The sequence below is a fragment of the Panthera tigris genome, chromosome B3, assembly GCF_018350195.1.
Source record: "Panthera tigris isolate Pti1 chromosome B3, P.tigris_Pti1_mat1.1, whole genome shotgun sequence".
NCBI lineage: Eukaryota > Metazoa > Chordata > Mammalia > Carnivora > Felidae > Panthera > Panthera tigris.
Genome location: NC_056665.1, coordinates 79,428,762 through 79,450,231, shown reverse-complemented (window position 1 = coordinate 79,450,231; position 21,470 = coordinate 79,428,762). Strand labels below are relative to the sequence as shown.

Genomic DNA, 21,470 nt, shown 5'->3' with positions numbered 1-21,470 from the left:
TTTCTATAGTTTTCAGCATACAGATCTTTTTTTTGTTTGTTTGTTTACGTTTATTTATTCTTGAGACAGAGAGAGACAGAGCATGAACGGGGGCGGGTCAGAGAGAGGGAGACACAGAATCTGAAACAGGCTCCAGGCTCTGAGCTGTCAGCACAGAGTCCGACGCGGGGCTCGAACTCACGGACCACGAGATCATGACCTGAGCCAAAGTCAGCCGCTCAACCAACTGAGCCACCCAGGCACCCCTCAGCATACAGATCTTTTACAACTTTGGTTAAGTTTATTCCTGGGTATGTTATGCTTCCTGGTGCAGTTGTGAATGGGATCAGTTTCTTTATTTGTCTTTCTGTTGCTTCATTATTAGTGTATAAGAATGCAACTGATATCTGTACATTGATTTTGTATCCTGCGACTTTGCTGAATTCATGCTGAATTCACCAGAAGCAGACTTTTGGTGGAGCCTGTTGGGTTTTCCATGTATAATATCATGTCATCTGCAGAAAGCGAAAGCTTGACTTCATCTTTGCCAATTTTGATATCTTTGGTTTCCTTTTGTTGTCTGATTGCTGATGCTAGAACTTCCAACACTATGTTAAACGACAGCAGTGAGAGTGGACATCCCTGTCGTGTTCCTGATCTCAGGGGGAAAGCTCTCAGTTTTTCCCCATTGAGGATGATGTTAGCTGTGGGCTTTTCATAAATGGCTTTCATGATGTTTAAGTATGTTCCTTCTATTCTGACTTTCTCGAGGGCTTTTATTAAGAAAGAATGCTGAATTTTGTCAAATGCTTTTTCTGCATCGATTGACAGGATCATATGGTTCTTATCTTTTCTTTTATTAATGTGATGTATCCCATTGATTGATTTGCGAATGTTGAACCAACCCTGCAGCCCAGGAATGAATCCCACTTGATCATGGTGTATAATTCTTTGTATATGCTGTTGAATTCGATTTGCTAGTATGTTATTGAGAATTTTTGCATCCATATTCATCAGGGATATTGGCCTGTAGTTCTCTTTTTACTGGGTGTCTGTCTGGTTTAGGAATCAAAGTAATGCTGGCTTCATAGAATGAGTCTGGAAGTTTACCTTCCCTTTCTATTTTTTGGAATAGCTTGAGAAGGATTGGTATTATCTCTGCTTTAAATGTCTGGTAGAATTCCCCTGGGGAGCCATCTGGTCCTGGAGTCTTATTTGTTGGGAGATTTTTGATAACTGATTCAATGTCTTCACTGGTTATGGGTCTGTTCAAGCTTTCTATTTCCTCCTGATTGAGTTTTGGAAGTGTGTGGGTGTTTAGGAATTTGTCCATTTCTTCCAGGTTGTCCAGTTTGTTGGCATATAATTTTTCATAGTATTCCCTGATAATTGCTTGTATCTCTGAGGGATTGGTTGTAATAATTCCATTTTCATTCATGATTTTATCTATTTGGGTCATCTCCGTTTTCTTTTTGAGAAGCCTGGCTAGAGGTTTATCAATTTTGTTTATTTTTTCAAAAAACCAACTCTTGGTTTCATTGATCTGCTCTACAGTTTTTTTTAGATTCTGTATTGTTTATTTCTGCTCTGATCTTTATTATTTCTCTTCTTCTGCTGGATTTGGGGTGTCTTTGGTGTTCTGCTTCTTTTCCTTTAGGTGTGCTGTTAGATTTTGTATTTGGGATCTTTCTTCTTTCTTGAGATAGGCCTGGATTGCAATGTATTTTCCTCTCAGGACTGCCTTCGCTGCATCCCAAAGCATTTGGATTGTTGTATTTTCATTTTCGTTTGTTTCCATGTATATTTTAATTTCTTCTCTCATTGCATGGTTGACCCATTCATTCTTTAGTAGGGTGTTCTTTAACCTCCATGCTTTTGGAGGTTTTCCAGACTTTTTCCTGTGGTTGATTTCAAGCTTCATAGCATTGTGGTCTGAAAGTATGCATGGTATGATCTCAATCCTTGTATACTTATGAAGAGCTGTTTTGTGACCCAGTAGGTGATCTATCTTGGAGAATGTTCCATGTTCACTTGAGAAGAAAGTATATTCTGTTGCTTTGGAATGCAGAGTTCTAAATATATCTGTCAAGTCCATCTGATCCAATGTATCATTCAGGGCCCTTGTTTCTTTATTGATCCTATGTCTAGATGATCTATGCATTGTTGTAAATGGAGTATTAAAGTCCCCTGCAATTACCACATTCTTATCAATAAGGTTGCTTATGTTTGTGATTAATTGTTTTATATATTTGGGGGCTCTCATATTCGGCGCATAGACATTTATAATTGTTAGCTCTTCCTGATGGATAGACCCTGTAATTATTATATAATGCCCTTCTTCATCCCTTGTTACAACCTTTAATTTAAAGTCTAGTTTGTCTGATATAAGTATGGCTACTCCAGTTTTCTTTTGAGTTCCAGTAACATGATAGATAGTTCTCCATCCCCTCACGTTCAATCTGAAGGTGTCCTCAGGTCTAAAATGAGTCTCTTGTAGACAGCAAATAGATGGGTCTTATTTTTTTTATCCATTCTGATACCCTAGACTTTTGGTTGGAGCATTTAATCCATTTACATTCAGTGTTATTATAGAAAGATATGGGTTTAGAAGTCATTGTGATGTCTGTAGGTTTCATGCTTGTAGTGATGTCTCTGGTACTTTGTCTCACAGGATCCCCCTTAGGATCTCTTGTAGGGCTGGTTTAGTGGTGATGAATTCCTTCAGTTTTTCTTTGTTTGGGAAGACCTTTATCTTTTCTTCTATTCTAAATGACAGACTTGTTGGATAAAGGATTCTCAGCTGCATATTTTTTTTCTGTTCATCACATTGAAGATTTCCTGCCATTCCTTTCTGGCCTGCCAAGTTTCAGTTGATAGATCCGTCACTAGTCTTATTAGTCTCCCTTTATATGTTAGAGAATGTTTATCCCTAGCTGCTTTCAGAATTTTCTCTTTATCCTTGTATTTTGCCAGTTTAACTATGATGTGTCGTGTAGAAGATTGATTCAGGTTACGTCTGCAGGGAGTTTTCTGTGCCTCTTGGATTTCAGTGCTTTTTTCCTTCTCCAGATCAGGGACATTCTCAGCTATGATTTGTTCAAGTATACCTGCAGCCCCTTTCTCTCTCTCTTCCTCCTCTGCAATCCCTATTATACGGATATTGTTGTGTTTCATTGCATTACTTAGTTCTCTAATTCTCCCCTCATACTCCTGGTTTTTTTAAATCTTTTTCTCAGCTTTCTCTTTTTCCATAATTTTATCTTTTAATTCACCTATTCTCTCCTCTGCCTCTTTAGTCTGAGCTGTGGTCACCTCCATTTTATTTTGCACCTCATTTATAACAGTTTTTAGCTCCTCCTGTTTTTTGATCTCTATAGCAATAGATTATCTGCTTTCCTCTATACTTTTTTTCAAGCCCAGTGATTAATTTTATGACTATTATTTTAAATTCATTTTCTGTTACATTGCTTAAATTGTTTTTGATCAGTTCATTAGCTGTTGCTACTTCCTGGAGTTTCTTTTGAGGCGAATTCTTCCGTTTTGTCATTTTGGATCGTCCCTGGAGTGGCGAGGAACTGCAGGGCTCTTCCCCTGTGCTGTCTGGAGTAGCTTGTGTTGGTGGGCGGGGCCACAGTCAGACCTAATGTCTGCCCCCAGTGCACCGCTGGGGCCACAGTCAGACTGGTGTGTATGGTATCTTCCCCTCTCTCAGGGGCAGGACTCACTGTGTAGTGGTGTGGCCCCTGTATGGGCTATTTGCACACTGCCAGGCTTGTGGTGCTGTTTCTGTGGGATCTGGCGTATTAGCCGGGGTGGACCTGCAAGGTGCACGGGGGCGGGAGGGGCAGGCTCAGCAGCTTTGCCTTCGGTGGTCCTGGGAGGGGCCCTGTGGCAGCGGGAGGGAGGCAGACCTGTCGGAGTGATGGATCCACAGAAGCATAGTGTTGGGTGTTTGCATGGTGTAAGCAAGTTCCGTGAGGGGAACTGGTTCCCTTCGTGGTTTTGGCTGGGCGATGGATGAGGGAGATGGTGCTTCCCAGCACCTTTGTCCCCCCCCCCCCCCCCCCCCCCCCCCCCCCCCCCCCGAGCTGAGCTCTGTCTTCCGGGGCTCAACAACTTTCCCTCCCGTTGTCCTCTAGCCCTCCCGCTCTCTGAGCAGAGCTGTTGACTTATAACATTCCAGATGTTAAGTCCCGCTGGCTGTCAGAACTCACTCTCTCAGGCCCCTCTACTTTTGCAAGTCAGACTTGGGGGCTCTGCCTTGCCTGGCGGGCCGCCCCTGCACCACCCTCCTTCCCTCCTGCCAGTCTGTGTAGCGAGCACTGCCTCTCCGCCCTTCCTACCCTCTTCCGCGGGCCTCTTGTCTATGCTTGGCTCCGGAGAGTCCGTTCTGCTAGTCTTCTGGCAGTTTTCTGGGTTATTTAGGCAAATGTGGGTAGAATCTAAGTGATCAGTAGGATGCAGTGAGCCCAGTGTCCTCCTACGCCTCCATCTTCAAGAGACCAGAACTCTAATTCTTAATCATATCTTCAGGAAAAAACAAAATAAGTGGGCACCTACCAGATACACAGCACTTTATCTTTTTATCTTCATAGGAAATACTCTGAGATTGGAATTGTTCTCATTTTACAGATTAGGAAGCTGTGACACAAAGAATTTAATAACAAGGCTGCATAGTTAGTAAATGGCAAAGGTCTGTTTGCTTCAAAATACTTGTTTTCCCCACTGTGTGGATCCACACCAGGAATCTTTACAGTGCAATGCACAGGCTTGCCTTAAGTATGGCATTTGTCACCTTGCCATGGAAAACACTCCTCTTTTTAAAGTGAATTGGAAACATTACAGCTGTTTGTGTGGTTCCATCAGGGTAGAGAATTAGTGGGGGCTTTGGAGCACACTTGCCTCCCCAATACACATTTCCTCTTTGTTTCTTTCATAAGAGTGTTTGTTTTTAATTCCTTTCTAAAATGTCCTTTTGAAACATAAAAATGTTATATAATGATCCCTATCTAGTGACTTTTAACCCTAAGGTTAAATGTCAGTTGCCTGAATCACACCTTTTACTACCAAATATTCTACAACTCAGTAGACATTTTCAAGATTTCTGAAAGCTGTTCAGCTCTAGAAACATTTCACATTATGAGTTAGTGATTCTCAGATTTGAGTGTTTGTGAGAATCATCTGCTGAGTACATGAGTGCTGAGTACAGAGTCCTGGGATTTGTTCCCAGTGATTCTACTTCTGTGGATTTGGTGACTATGAACAGGCCACTGTAAAAAGAATGAAAGAAGTAGTAGCAGTAGAAGTAGACATAGACTTGTGCCAATAAGCATATGAAATTTGCTAATAAAAACACATAAAATATCTCTTCAGAGACTGATTTTCACCTATTAAATCCATAAAGATGTAAACACTAGAACTTGGTGTGGGGAGATGACTATTCTTGTATGTTGTTGATGTGAGTATAAACTTGGAATCACCTTTCTGGAGAATAGTCAGGAAATATGTATTAGAAGACATAGAAATATTTGTGTCCTTTAATTTAGCAATTCCATTTCTTTAATTTTTAAAAATGAAATCCCACGTGTATATGGTCATATGTGTGGGAATATCCAGTGCATAGTTGCTTATGAAAGGAAACAAATCATAGACAGCTCAAATATCTCACAGTAAGGGGTTAGGTAAATGAATTATGTTATATCCACATAATGAAGAACTAGGCAGACATTAAAATGTGGGTATAGACCAATGTTTTTATTTATTTGAAAGGTGTATGGGTAGAGAAAGATATTCTGATCATTTAAAATGGTAAATGGTTTTTTTTTGGCTGATGGGATTATAGATGTTATCAGTTTTAATAAAATTTGAAAAATGTGTGAATTATTATAATCAGAAAAATACAAGAAAACATTGTTTTGCTTTTGAAAGGAAGAATATTTAGGGAACTTTCATTATCGATTAATGTCATTCTTTTCTTTTATGCTTTGTACCTGTAGCCCCTTTCGTATCCCCCATTCTAGTTACTTGGTTTGTTTTCTTCTAATGCACGTACAGGAAGACTCATTTGCATGTTATTTGTGGTAATAGAAGCCAAGGAGGTCCTTGTCCCTTCCCTGATTTCTGTATCTTTAATTCTCATGATAAATTGGAATGTCTTAAAGCTCAGGCCTTTTAGACGATTTTGTGTAACTAAAGCCTAGCCACCATAACGTAATGAACTTTAACTTGGTTGCCCCATTATCTTGTTTTCTATTGTGTTTTCCCAGCTTTATAACCATATCTGAAGATTTTGCTGATGGCGGGAGAAATACATTCTCTTTTTATTTTACTGATAGCTTACTGATTTTCAGGGAGAGAACCACTGATATCTACTTCCTCTTCTGTCACTTAAACAAATACTACTTGCAGGAGGGAAAAGCAAACCTAAGTTAGGCTAAAAGTCTGGATGGGGAATGTTTGTGTGTGTGTGTGTGTGTGTGTGTGTGTGTGTGTGTGCATGTGTGCACATGAACACATGCATGTAGAAGCTTTAATTCTGATGTTTGGGAATGGCTAAAATAAAAAAGGTAAATAAGTGTTGAGGATGTGGAAAAAAAGAAACTACTGTGCACTGTTGGTGAGAATGTAAATTGGCACAGCTTCTGTGGAAAACAGTGTGGAGGTTCCTCAAAAAATTAAACATAGAAACAGCATATGATCCAGTTGTTCCACTACTGATTATTCACACAAAGAAAATGAAAGTACTAATTTGAAAAGATAAGTGTACCCATATTTTTATTGCGGCATTATTTACAGTAACCAAGATATGGAAGCAATCTAAGTGTTGATCCACAGATGAATGGATAAGGTAGATGTGGTGTATATACATATAATGGAATACTATGCAGCCATTAAAAGAGTAAACTGGTGGTTGCCAGAGAGAAGAGAGTTAAGGGGTGGGCAAAATGGGAGGAGGGCATTGGGAGATAGAGGCTTATAGTTATGGAATGAATAAATATTGGGAATAAAAGACACAGCAGAGAGAATATAGTCAGTGATCTTGTAATAGTGTTGTTTGGAGATAGATGGTACTACGCTTAACGGCGAGCATGGTTGAACATACAGAGATGTTGAACCACTATGTTGTACACCTGCAACGAATGTAATATTGTGTGTCAATTATGCTCGAATAAAAAATATTTAAAAATCTGGTGACTGGGAAGCATTAATGATAAATCAATTAACTGAACTTGAAATCTGGATTTAAGCTCTGGCTTATTGTATTAACTATATAGGAAAATTATGTAAATTCTTACAGTTTCTGTTTTGTCGTCTATGAAATAGAAATAATTATTCCCCTATTACTTTACAGGGTCTGAGACATGATTCAGTCCTTTCTTCATTCATTTGTTCTCCAATATATATTGAGCACATACTGTATACTAGGCATGATTCTAAGCACATGATCTATTAGTGCACAAAACAGACAAATCCCTACTTCCTTCGAGCTTACATTCTAGTGGGTAGAGATAAACAATGAAACATAAGCAATAAATAGTATATATAAAACATGATGGGTTCTGTGGGTAAAAGTAAAAGATGTGGATAAGGAGACCTGGGAGTACTATAGGTGGAGCAGAGTAGGGTGGTGGGTGGGCAGATTGCAGTGTTTAATAGGGGGTCAGGGTGGGCCTCCTTGAGAAGGTGACATGTGAGTAAAGACGGAAGTCAGATGGGAGAGTCTCCATGTGGACGTGTGGGAGAAGAATGTACCAGGCTGAGATGACAGCCAAGGCAAAAATCCTGTGGTGTTTGAGGGAAAGCATTGAGACCACTTAGGCTGGAGTGGACTGAGTAAGATGAAGGGGGCTAGGTACAGTCAGATCGCAACAGCTCGTGGGCTCTTTAAAGACTCTGGCTTTCCCCCTGAAGGGGACAAGAGCCATTGCAGGTTTGGAGGGAAGTTATGTGACCTGATTTAAGTTTTGAAAGGATCACCTCTGGCTGGTGATATGGAGACTAAACTGTGGGAATAAGAGTGGGAAGAGAGAGCCTGTTCAGGACCTTTTACAGGAATTCAGGTGAGAGGTGATGGTGGCTTGGGTGAGTGAGCGGTCTGGGTGGGAAGCATCATCCAGGAAGCACATAGAAACGAAGGTGTCTTTATTCTTACAAACATGGTGTTGAGCCAGAGGGTAGCAACTTCTCATATTTTTTCTTAAGGGCTTAGAATTTAAATATATACTATTTTTGAATGTATACTTTTTAATGTTAGATGTCTAGAGATTAAATGGTACCTCTTAGTTTCAGATTACTTTTACTAAAGCTCTTTTGGAGAAATCAAATTTCAAGCTCAAGAAAGATTGCTTGTGTGCCTCCTCTGATAGTACGTGTAGCATATGACCCAGGGGTCGTTCAGTATTACCCTTGCTTATTTTAGAAATTGAGACATGTTTCTCAGTACCACTCATTCTCTATCCCCCATTTTATAATCACCAAGTCTTGTCTGTTGTGTTTTTGAGTGATATCTGAAATCTGATTACTTCTCTCCATCTCCACTGTTAACCCCATGGTCTCAGATGTCATCAGTTTTCCTTGTACTACAAGTATCTTCTTCCATTTTCTACTTAGCAAACAGAATTTTTTACAAATTCAGGTGTCATCAAATCACACCCCTGTGTAGAACGCTTCTTCGGTGACTTCTGTAGATTATTTTCCACAGGTCTGGGTTTTGTTGTTTGCCTTACTCTGTCCTGCTGTGTATACCAGGAGGTACAGACCACATCACCATAAATCCTTTGTCTTCTAGCTTCCCGTTGAAGATGATATGCTTCTTCTTGAGTCTAGGGTGAAGTCTGCAATGTATGGCATGGACAAAAATCTGTACAGAAGGCCCTGCAGGGTCTGACAGATCTACCCAGGAGACTCAGCTTGCCTCTTTCCCCATCTCTGACTTTGACAGTTACCTTTCACTTCCTTAAAGACCCCGAGCTCCTCCTGTCTCCCTGAGTTAGTATTTCTCATTGCTTCTGACTGGACCACTTTTCCTCTCCCTCCCTTCCTCTTCTCTTGTCTCACCCTTGCCCATCCTGAGTGTCTCAGCTTTAATGTTGCTTCCTCAGACAATCCTTTCTTGGTTATACACTCCCATTTTTCACTAAATGTTTCCTTTGTAGCAGGTGGCATGACTTTATATGAATATGCATGTACCTATTTGCATAATGTTTCTCTTCTCTGCTAGATTCCAGGCTTTGTGAGGTCAAAGATAAGCAAGTTTTTGTTTATCTTTTAAGTCTCTGTCTCGGAGATTGGACACACAGAGTACTCATTAACTCACTAACTGCCCAGAAAATGGGTTCTGAGAGTGAAGATAGCTTCATGGGTTGTTTTCAGGGATTATCAAGGAAATTTTAATGTGTTATAGTATATAATGAGACCTAGAAGCAGAACTAAAATTCAGAATTATGATGAGAACTCAAACTAGAATTAGAACCCAGGTGTCTGTGTATTCTTTTCTGTGCCAAAAGTGATCTTCATGAACCCAGCAGTACTGTGTAAGAGCCTAAGAGCCACATGCTAAAGAAAATTATGTCAACAAGGCATTTCTCATCCTTCAGTTTTGAAGTTGAAAGAGTGTATAATTTTTTCATTTCATATGTTTATTATAACATGTGAACATAATATACTTTTGTAACTGAAATTATTGACTTTTTTTGTAACTTTGAGAACAAAGTTATATTTAACAAATAAAAATGAGAGAGAGAGAGAGGGAAAGCTTTGGTACCAAATACATGGGCAAAGACAAAAAGAATGACATTAATAAGATTTGAAAAACAAAACTAAAACTAAAAAATAGTTATTTTAAAAATAAAGAAATTCCAGTTAGTTTAAAACAGAATAAGTTTGGTCATTAACACCCTCAATGAAGTATAAGTTGAAACAGGAATATTGGTTTTGCCAGTAATAAAATTACTCTGTTAAATGTATTAAAATCTGATCTTTTACATTTTTCTGTTATGAAACTTTATTTTCTACTATTTCTACTAGAAAATGGAATGTACTAATCTCTCAGAATATAGCTTAGTTTTATCTCATTGATTCATTTTAAAAAGTTTGAATATATATTTTAAGGTTTATCATTAGCCATTTCAGAAGCAAATAAACATGTTATTGAAATACACATGGTATTCTAAGTATTTCAGATTCATAGAGCTGAATGGAATTTATTTTTAACTTTATGAAGAAATAGTCTTTTATGGACATTTTTAATGGTGCTTCTATTCCAAAATAACTTTTGTGGCTGTAACATTCTAGAAATAGATGTATTTGATGGAAATGTTGACAGATTCTTATTTGTAAGCAATGAATGAAGCCACCTAGAATTTTAGTGACTTTCCTTCCAATGAATGGCCATTCATATTTATTATTATCAATTCTAATAATAATCCATTTTAGAATGCCAGCTGGGCACTGTATAACATTTGATATGATCTCAGTCTAATGAATTCCCTTCTAAAGTACCATTGTTCAGCACACGAAAGCGAGTGCACACCTGAGAAGATTCAGCCTTGAGACTCTACCTTTTCCATGAATTAGTATGATAGGAGGTCAAGGCATATATGGAATAGACCTTTTTGCATTAAGTCATTCTTGGCACTGCAAAGGAGGGTAATTTGTGTAAGACTTGTATTATGAGTTCTGTCAGCATGGAAACTGAAAAACAAACTCTTGAAAGAGAGAATGCCTAATACTCCTCTTTTTTTTTTTGTATCAATGGCCAGAAATGATTCTACACTTAGTAGAAAAAGGCAAAGAAGTTTGTCCTTGACACAAAGAGAAACTTCCTTAATAGTTTGGCTGAGGTGTTTGGGGAATTTGAGTCCTTTAAATGAAAAGAGAAAATTCAATTACCAGTTATTTAGTGTCTCCTGTGCACTTATCAAGTATTACAGTCAATCCATTGGTGTGTTTTTAAATGAAAGAAAGATTATTAAAGGTTATATGTTGAATTGAAAGAAAGTAAGGTGCTGAAGAGCTGTGTGTAGAAAAAATACCTGGAGAAGTATGACCTGTAAGAAGTGTGTGATGTAACATCCCCCATATATGAAGAGGACAGGAAGTTTGGTGAAATGAAGTAATTCTTAACTTATGCCAAATTGAAGTCCTTATGATTAATATCAAGACAATTAATTAAGTGACTTATTTGTCACCATCTGTGGGCCTTAAAAATTTTGACAATTTTTTTTTAGGAATTTTAAGAGATGAATAGAGAAATCCTTTAGAAGTTTTTGTCAAAAATAAATTTAGATTATTTTGGTATGTTGATATATGTATCTATAAATAGCTACCTACATGTAAACTCTGTTTATGGAATTTAATTCCATGAATATCTCTCTAGATATTTTTCAGCCAATGTATATTTTTTGTAAGGGTTAAAATAGAGGTATTTTTTTTTATCTGAAAAGGAGATCATAAAAACTAAAAATATACCATTCAGTAGTCAAAGCAGATTGTGAGAGATCGTGCCTTGGAGAGACAAAAGAGGGCAAGATTCTATTCAGTTAGAGGGATCTTTACAGAAGAAGTAAGCACTGAAGTAGATCTTCAAGAGGACTGATTTATTTGTGTATATGAAGATGGAGAAAGGAGAGGCATCATGACTTTTTTTTAAAGTTTATTTATTCTGAGAGAGAGAGACAGACAGACAGACACACAGACATAGGACGCGATCCCATGAAATATGACATCATGACCTGAGCCGAATTCAGGAGCTGAATGCTCAACCAACTGAGCCATCCAGGTGGCCCATCATGACTTTTGATTGTGGACTATAGTAGTAAATAGCCTATGCATGTGTCCAGGAGAGAGAGAGAGAGAGAGAGAGAGAGAGAGAGAGAGAGAGAGGAAAACTGGTATCTAACTAAATATTTCACTTGTGGTTTTTGGTTTGCACTACTGAATTGGACAGAGGGTTTTGCCATCCATGATGTCTCTGCCTTATATGATAAAATGCCACTCTATTTGATTGTTGCTCTAAGTAGGCTGCTGTTGTCATACCTTGAGTCTCTGAGAAGTCTATAGGTCTCCCACACCAATGATATTTACGTTCCTTTAAATAATTTTTTTTCTGCTCATTCATTTATCTTTGTAGCTTATTACGTAGTTGTCTTTGGGCATCCTGCTAGCATCCATCCGGTGATAAGAGATGTTGTGTGTTGATGCATTTCTTCCTTCATAAGTCTTGAGTGTCTAGAACAGTGCCTGGATAAAGCAGGCATTTGTTAAATATTTGGTTAATGTTTTTGGTAGAGATTCTTTGTTGCTATTTAATACCAGGTATATTTTATACGAAATGCAGATAAAACTTACCAGAAGAAACTGTGACCATGGTGGTAGATATAATTTTCAGTCATATGAAGTATCTAATTTCACAACAGTGGATTAGTTTTATCAAAAAGTTACATATCTTTCTTTATCAGAGTTTGCACTGTCAAACAGCAATCAGGCTTTTTTTGTATAATGGTTTCCATGTTTTAATTTTCATCTATTCGTATGCTAGTTAGGCAGTGTCTTCTCTTGGAAGAGTTATTGCATTATAGGATTTCATTACTTTGAAGATACTTGGGATATTTTTTCTTTAGCCTTTTTACTGAAAAAAGGCAGGTCAAGGGATTGCTTTTAGTCCTGTGATAGTCCTTTAAGAGTATCTGAATTTTCTAAGGTTATTGCCTAACTCACCTTCATTCTTTATGTTGTCAGGAGTTTTCTCACCTGTCTGTCTATCCATCCATCCATATATCTATCCATTATCTTTCTGTTTCTCTATATCTGCATATCTGTCATCTATCTACCTGTCTGTTCATCTATGTGCCATCCTGCCTGTCTGTCTGTCTGTCTCTTTCTATCTCTCTATCATCTATCTGCCCACCTATGTATCTATTCATCTATTTATGCATCTATCAATCATCTACCCCCACCTACACACAACACAGAAACAAGGTATATATTTATTTTAGGATAGCATTTAATATATCCAGTACTGAGCCGCATTTGTTATTCCTTCCAGTATATTTGCTTTATAAATGAAGAACTGAGAATTAGGGGGCTTAGCTCTTTTGTTCAATTAGTGAAGTATGAACAAGAATTGAATTTAGGGAGATTTTTCTTTGGTGGGGTTTCAATTTTAAAAGATGCCATCCAGAGATTTATTCTTTTACTTATCACAGTTTGGGAGAATTAATAAAAATTTTCAACAGTGAGAAAAAAATGAAACATTTGAAATATCTGAGCATGTCAGAAACTAGCAGTTCTTGGCTTTATCTTAGAGCAAAATGGTGTCTAGTGAGAACTGTATTTGATAAAATATTGGCAAAAGTATTAAAAGACTACTGTAGTAGTATCAATACTACTACTTAAATCATTTAAGAAGTTCATATGCATAAAGAAAATGACACAAATCATTTAAGAGCCTTGTTAGAGAATTGCCAAGGAAATATTTTCAATTTAAGTGATTTCCTATGTTTCTCAGGGCTAACATTTGCCCAAAAGTTTCTCTTTTGGAGTCAAGGAGAATGGACAGGGTTGAAGTATATCTGTGAGCTTCTTCAGATCAGAATTCTCCAGTGACTGGAGTATTGCCAGCTATTATCACCAATATTCTCAGGTTGTAGCCTAGGGTATTCTTCTGTGCCTCTCACAATTTGGGGGGTATGACTATATTATTTTAGCTCCAATGCAAGAAGTTTTTATTTTATGCTAGAGTAGCATAGACCTTTGAATTTGTCCTTCTTTTTTTCTTTAGTAGTACTTAAGATATTATTATCTTACCACAGTGTAATTTCACATTTATTTGTGTGTTTCTCTAACTGCTGCTCCTCTGTTGGACTCCATGTTCCACAAGGACACTTTTCTGTTTCCTTCTGTATTTTTGTAGCCTAGGATATGCATGTGCCCATGTGTGCGTGCACACACACATACATATATGCTCTGTAAATTCTTGTTGGATGAAGGAAAGGACCTCTGAGGTACTTTTAGACTAGTTGGCTAAGAACTCATTTTATAGCATCCTGACTGCATTATTTTTTTAATGCTCAAAAGCATTTGTAAAGGATGGGATTGTCTTTGGCAGTTTATAGCTTTTAAATACTACCTCTTTGCATTTTGAAAGTCTTTCTTTGATTTTATTGAATTTATTAATAACTAAAAGCACTTGGATATATTGACTTCTTGTCTATTTTCCCCAACACTTTTTTTCCCTTGAATAACAATATATATGAGACACTTGCCCGTATTTACAGATGATAAAATTGGGGTGAAGTAATTTTTTATGATCACTTAGCTAATGGTGAAAAGAATGATTTAAAATGAAGATAGAAAGCATTGTATTCTTTTATCTCTCTCTCTCTCTCTTTTTTTTTTTTTTGCAAAGAAGAAAATAGCCACTTATGTAGTAGTTTTTCAGGTGCTTCTTTCTCTATTTAGATGTACACTTACACTGCAAATGATACTGTTACTTCACTTTCAATGCATAACTTTTTTATTCCCTTTTAATATATTTAATTTTTTTTCTTTTAGAGAGAGAGAGAGAGCAAGTGGGGGAGATGGGTAGAGAATTCCAAGCAGGCTGTATAGTCAGCATGGAGCCCAACGCAGGTCTTGATCATGACCAGAGCTGAAATCAAGAATCATCTACTCAACCGACCGAGCCACTCATTCACCCCTCATTTATTCCCTTTTAAAATGTCCCTGAAAATCAAACACCTGAGGGGCTTAGTTGGTGAAGCATCTGACTCTTGATTTCAGCTCATGTCATGATCTCACCATTCATGAGTTGTGGCCTCACATGGGGCTCTGTGCTGACAGTGTGGAGCCTGCTTGCAATTCTCTCTCTCCCTCTCTCTATGCCTCTCCCCTGCTCGTGTGGTCTCTCTCTCTCTCTCTCTCCTTTTCTCTCTCTCTCTTTCAAAATAAATAAATAAACATTAAAAAGTAATGTCCATGGCGTTGGTCAGAACTTCAGAAAAAAAAAGTTTAAAATGTGAACAACAGTATTTCTAGAAAAATACTCCTAGTGCTTCACTATTAAGTAATGATATTAGTTGTTTCTTATAGTTTTTTTCATGAAAATGGAATTTTTTTTATCCATAATCCTAATAGATGTTAGTATATTACCTAAAGAAACACTGGTAGAGATCATTGCAACTACAAATCTTAAAATTTTGGTTTGGGAATAGTCTTTCTATTTCATATCCTAAACATAATTGCCTTTAAAATCACAATTTCAACCCTATGAGGCTAGCAGTAGTTATACTTTTAAATTGCATTAAAATTGGGGCACCTGGGTGGCGCAGTCGGTTAAGCGTCCGACTTCAGCCAGGTCACGATCTCACGGTCCGTGAGTTCGAGCCCCGCGTCGGGCTCTGGGCTGATGGCTCGGAGCCTGGAGCCTGTTTCCGATTCTGTGTCTCCCTCTCTCTCTGTCCCTCCCCCGTTCATGCTCTGTCTCTCTCTGTCCCAAAAATAAAATAAACGTTGAAAAAAAAAATTAAAAAAAAATTGCGTTAAAATTAAAATAAGCTTAAGAAAATAGTAGCAAGGACTAGAGGTCTAATGCCACTAATTTTAGTAATGTTAATCTGAGAAGAACCCAAACATGTAAATCTTATGGGGTGTTTGAACACATTAGGAATGCAGCAATCCAGGGGACAGAAGATACCTGTTTCAGAGCTTTAGGCCACTATCACTGCTGGAATAATAAAGGGCTAGCACTGCCCGGCTTTACTCACCATGTTATTTTTAGCTTATTTCATCTTGCATGTTGTACGCTTTTTTGGTAAACTCTTTGTTAACCGTTTTAGAAACAAGGTTGAGTATGTGTCAATAAATTCTGGGAATTTTTGAGCTGGGTGAACTATGAACAACTTAGGTTTGTGATAATAATAAATTATGGCTTACCTGGGAACTGAATCTCTGGTTTGTGTGGTGGTCTTTCTACCACTCCTCCACATTTTTCCTGTTTCATTGCTGTGTGGAGTTTCATGCTCATTACTCACTTACGTTAACCCTTTTGGTCACTTTGGCTGTTGCAGATTCTCTCAAATACTGCAGTGGTTTATTGTCCTGTTAACCTTGGATTAAACCAGTTAGGTCTGATTTTTTTTTTTCTTCTCTTGAATATATTTGATTGCTAATAGGTTACTAAAATATAACCTGTGTTTCAGGTCTCAAGTATCCCTTCATGAGATGCCTTTCTAGCCTATTTCATGTAAAAGTTGATGTATCTTTCTGTAGGCCTTCCTGCATGATTATGTTGTTTGACTCATATGGCATTTATAGATTGCCTCATGTCCTATTCTTGTTTTTATTAAAATTTTTTTAATGTTTATTTTTGAGAGAGAGAGAGAGAGAGAGAGGCAGAGAGAGAGGCAGAGAGAGAGAGAGAGGCAGAGTGTGAGTGGGGGAGGGACAGAGAGAGAAGGAGACAGAATCTGAAGCAGGCTCCAGGCTCTGAGCTGTCAGTACAGAGCCTGGATGCGGGGCTTGGACCCACGCACCGTGAGATCATGACCTGAGCCGAAGTTGGATGCTTAACTGACCAAGCCATCCAGGTGCCTGGCCTCAAGTCCTCAATGAGACTTGTATCACTTATGACATATTACATTGTATATTAATAACTTACGCTTTTCTTCTTTGTGCAGTCTTTGAAAAAAAGCTCTGTACCTTATATACTCCTGTATTTTTCAAGGAGCTTAGTGCTATTCCTTGTAGGGATTAAGTACTCATTTTTTTCGTGTATTCTCTTCACAGAACAGCTTGCTTATTTAATGCTTATTTGAAAGAAATATTACTCCTACTGCCTCAGTAAAATGGACGCATTAAACATATACACATACAGCTATCATACAGATCAAGTCTTCATGCACATTGAGCACATGCATTTTGTTGACTCCACAGTCATGTACTAGTTGCACCCCTAGTGGGGTCTTGACCATCTTTGTGCAAGAGGACAGGAGAGCCATAGTGGCATTAGGCTGTGAGAAAAGTTAATTCATGTCTATCCCCAGGGCAGTCAGGGTTGCTTTTTTGTTTTTTGTTTTTTGTTTTTTTTGTTTTTTTTTTTCTTTTCCTGGAGTTTGACTTGAGAGTAAGCATTAAAACCATCTCTAGAAGATTTTATATTAACATTGGCAAGAAACAAACAATTGACATCAGGCATAAGTCTTAATTTGCGTTATGCTTTTGGCGCATCTTTGCTGGGAAAATTATGCTAATCCTCACCATCTGCAGCTACCAGATGTGCCATTGAGAGGTGCACAAGTTCCTTTCCAGAAAACTGCTCGATGTCGAATGTCAATCATTCCAGTTAAAATGACAGCACCTACCATCAGAGGAGGGAGAACAACTACAATTCATGTTTTTTCTTTACCATCACATACAAATCAGGATGATTAATACTGTGATAAATGTAGCTGACAGAGGAAGACTAACAAATGTAGTTGTTCAGTCCATCTTTTGTTCTGTTGCAAAATAGCTATAGAATCTGTTAAAGACTATCTCATTGAATATACATGTACAGTGGGTGTGGTCACATTCTGCTGACTGCATTACATTTCTTGGCTTGTATGGTTTATTATATTAAGAGAATTGGCTGGAAGGATGTCAGCAGATGGTGCTAGGCACAGAGTAAGTTTTATCATTCCATAGTTCAGTATGCTTCCAGGAACTCTCTCTCAAATATGATTTTTGAAAATAAAATTGTTCATTTGAACACACTGACAGGTTCTTCCTGAGATTCTTATATCGTAAAAGACATTGCCATCAGTTTACTGGAACTATGATTTTGTTCCTTTTGGTTGGGAGAGAGAGAACAAGAGAGAGTGAGAAGTGGTTATAATCGACTTTTATCTGAAGTCTTTTCATGTTTTACCTGGGTCTGGATGTATCTACATTTAGACATAATAGAAATCCTTTATGTTTTAGTTTCATGCCTTTTTAATTTTGGCAGCTACTGCTAAACATTGCAAGAATGCTAAGGCACAGAAGTAAGTTGAACTGTTGAACGTACCAGGTACACCCTAAAATTCCATTGATTTCTAGAATATTAATGAATAGCAGTGTATGCCAGCGGCTGGAACTTACTGTGAGCTCTCCTTGCTCAGGAATGTGTCAGAGTGGGGAGCAAGTGTCTTCCTCTCCGCTCCCTCATTCTTCGCTCAAGTTCCTGCCAACCACACTGTGCTGTTGCCTAAAGAGGCTTTGTGTGGAGCTAGGAGAGTATTTTCTCATAGCTCAGGTATTCTGTAAACTTGTTCCAACCATTGTATCAGAAAAAAAATGTATTTTGATTTAAATCCTTAGGGAATGGGGAATTCCCCCTTAACTCTGCTAAGTGCTGTTCTTATTCTAGTTCTGTCAGGAAATGAGGCAGTTTTTAGTTGTTATTATGTCTACAAACTGCCTTTAATAAATATCCAAAGGCCCCTGTTTGTGCTATATTGGTATATGGTGGTGTTCTTAAGTCCTGAGTAAATGGTAATTTATAAAGGAATACGAAGGAAGAGCCAGCTTAGTCCAAAACATACGGGTCCTCCGGATGAGGAGGAGATCATAAATGTTAACAGAATTACACTGCTTTGCCCTTTTTGAATAATAGTGCCCACGTACAGTTCGTCTCAGAGATAAATGAAACTATATGTTTTATTTTCTCAGGACTGAGGAATAGAGCCTACTAAGAAAAACATTTACGGCAATTGTCACTCATCTCTTTGCCTTTTCCCTCCTTGTTCCCACTGCCTAGACATTTGTCACTTGACTTATGCAAACTGGGCTCAACTCCAGGTGGATTTTTACTCTTTCTTCAGGCTTAATTTACTCATCTGCTTTGTGGAGTGCAATTTTTGACTTTTCAGGGAAGAATTCTATGCTTGCTTCATTCTGAACCCTAGCCTCCTTCTCTTCTACTCTGAGTGAACTCCTCCCATTGTTTAGTAATAAGCTAGCATCTGTCTTTGTCACCTGATTGAATCCTGATGTGTTGAGATTGACTTTTTTTTTCTTTTTTCTTTTTTCTTTTTTTTTTGTTAGATATACCTTTGAATCAGTCTCTGGAACATTTTAGCACCTATTAAATATTTGTTGAGTAAATGGATGAATAATGGTTATTTTTCTTATATGGAGAATTTTCACGTATGGAAAATCATCTTTGTTATCTTCATCTTTAAGGCTCATGAGTGTATAACATTTCAGACTATAAATTCAAACAAAATAATTTGTGTCTATTTTAATTTTGAGATAAGTAATGTGTTTTTTAAGTTATCATTGGCATTGCTAATGTTAGGCTTGAAATATTGATACAATGGTGTATACATGTATGTTTTTATAAAGTCTTATTACTTTTCTGTGTTTCAGTCCAGTTTTACATTTGGAATATTATTTGTCATGCATGTTTCACATTAAAAAAGGAGTTAGCTCATTGAAAATCTTAACAGCGAAAGTTACTTTTAAGTTTTATTTGGGGCACCTGGGTGGCTCAGTCGGTTAAGCGTCCGACTTCAACTCAGGTCAGGATCTCACGGTCGGTGGTTCGAGCCCCGCGTCGGGCTCTGGGCTGATGGCTCAGAGCCTGGAGCCTGCTTCGGATTCTGTGTCTCCCTCTCTCTCTGCCCCTCCCCCGTTCATGCTCTGTCTCTCTCTGTCTCAAAAACAAATAAACGTTAAAAAAATTTTTTTAATAAATTTTATTCATATATGTATGGTACAGGCAGAACATGGCATACATTTTGAAAAAAATTTTTAATCCTAATGTCAGTAAATTATTCGTGACATTTTTATCTGTACCCCTGCATATCTTTTAAAACGTGATTATGTACAAACTTTTAAGCAAAAACATCTCACTGTACATATTGTTCTTTAACTGAGCATCATTTTTGAGTTGACAAAATTACCCAAAACATTTTAGGGTAGAAGTTGCCATTTGATGAGCATCTCTGCAGATGATGCTCTCATTGAAACTAGAAGGTCAACCATATGGAGAGGTTACAAATAAAATCTGCTGGCCTTCAAAATCCTCTTATCAGCCACCTAACGGGGTCAGATACTGACAATGATGCATCTGAGAGCAGTGAGTAAAGACAGATTGCAGAAGTTTCATAATTGTGAATTGTGTTCTCAGTTTATTCATTTTTGCTTATGTTTGTTCCCAGTCTTGAGGGTCTCTGGACTATGCACATTTAGGTGGCAAATCTCAGATGTAACCCCGAAGGGCTAGTAGTCATTTATATACTCATGCATGAAATAAAGTATTTTATGATATGTCAATCAAATGTGCCCAGAAATCAGAATCAAGTTTTTTACCAAAGTAAGTTCCTTCTAAATGTAGCCAGAAAGAGCTACTTTGTCATTAAAATGAATGAATATTCATTTTTAGAACAGACATGTTGTTTGGATTGTGTTAAACATATGTCTGTTAGTGAAAGTGTGAGTCACAAAGAAAATTTCATCTAAAAATAATATCTATAGAAAAAAACAATAAATATACACACAGAAAAATATTTCTTTTTTTCTGTTAACTGTTACTTCTTTATTTTTAATGCTTGTGATATCATTTATTTATTTTCTGTTATTAGAAATAATGGGTGACCATGTTCAGAGGTGTAAGCAACCCAAGTGTCCCATCGTGGGATAGATGGATAAACCATATATAATATAATATATCAGATGAAATATTATTCAGCCTTAAAAAAGGAAGGAAATTATGGCACATGCTACAACATGGATGAATGATGAGGACGTTATGATAAATTTAAATAAGCCTGTCACAGAAAGACAAATACCATCTGATTCCACTTAATATGAGGTATCTAAAGTTGTCAAATTCATAGGAACAGAAAGTATAATGGTGGTTGCCAGGATCTGAGGAAAGGGAGAAGCAGGGAGGTGTTTAATGGGTACAGAGTTTCAGTTTTGCAGGGTAAAAAAGGTTTGTAGGTTGGTTGCACACCAATGAACATACTCAACTCTTCTAAACTGTACAGCTAAAAATGGTTAAGACAGTGAATTTTAAATTATGTGCATTTTACCACCATAAAAAAAGAGAAACTGGAGAGAAAGTATAATTTTTAGACTGGAGCTTATTTATTTTTAGCTATAATTGTTTCTACAGAATATATACATAGGACTCGTCTTAGGCCTCTAAAAAGGTTATGATATAATACATGTTACTGGTCAAATGCAGGTATATAAGAAAACCTAGTTAAGGTTCAGTGGCAGGTCACTTGTCCCTAAATTGTTTTATTTACTTTTGGTGTTAAACACTGGACATTGTAAATTGTTATTTGTGGAATAATTAAAAGCTAACTAAAGTATTGAAATCACTTTTTTTCAAATATGTATTTAACAGAGCTCCTTTGCTTTTTTTAATGGCTAGTAATTTATAATCCAGAAACATTGATTTATTTACATATTTATTTACTGCTTAGTATTGTGTTGGAGAATGATTTGGGTTCAGTTATTTG

The 21,470-nt window shown here is 37.4% G+C and overlaps 1 protein-coding gene across 2 annotated transcripts in view; it reads left to right on the top strand.

The window, feature by feature from the left end:
- PRKD1 (protein kinase D1) overlaps positions 1 to 21,470 on the top strand; it is a 327,480-nt gene that overhangs the window by 35,378 nt on the left and 270,632 nt on the right. The gene's annotated exons all lie outside the window — the stretch shown is intronic.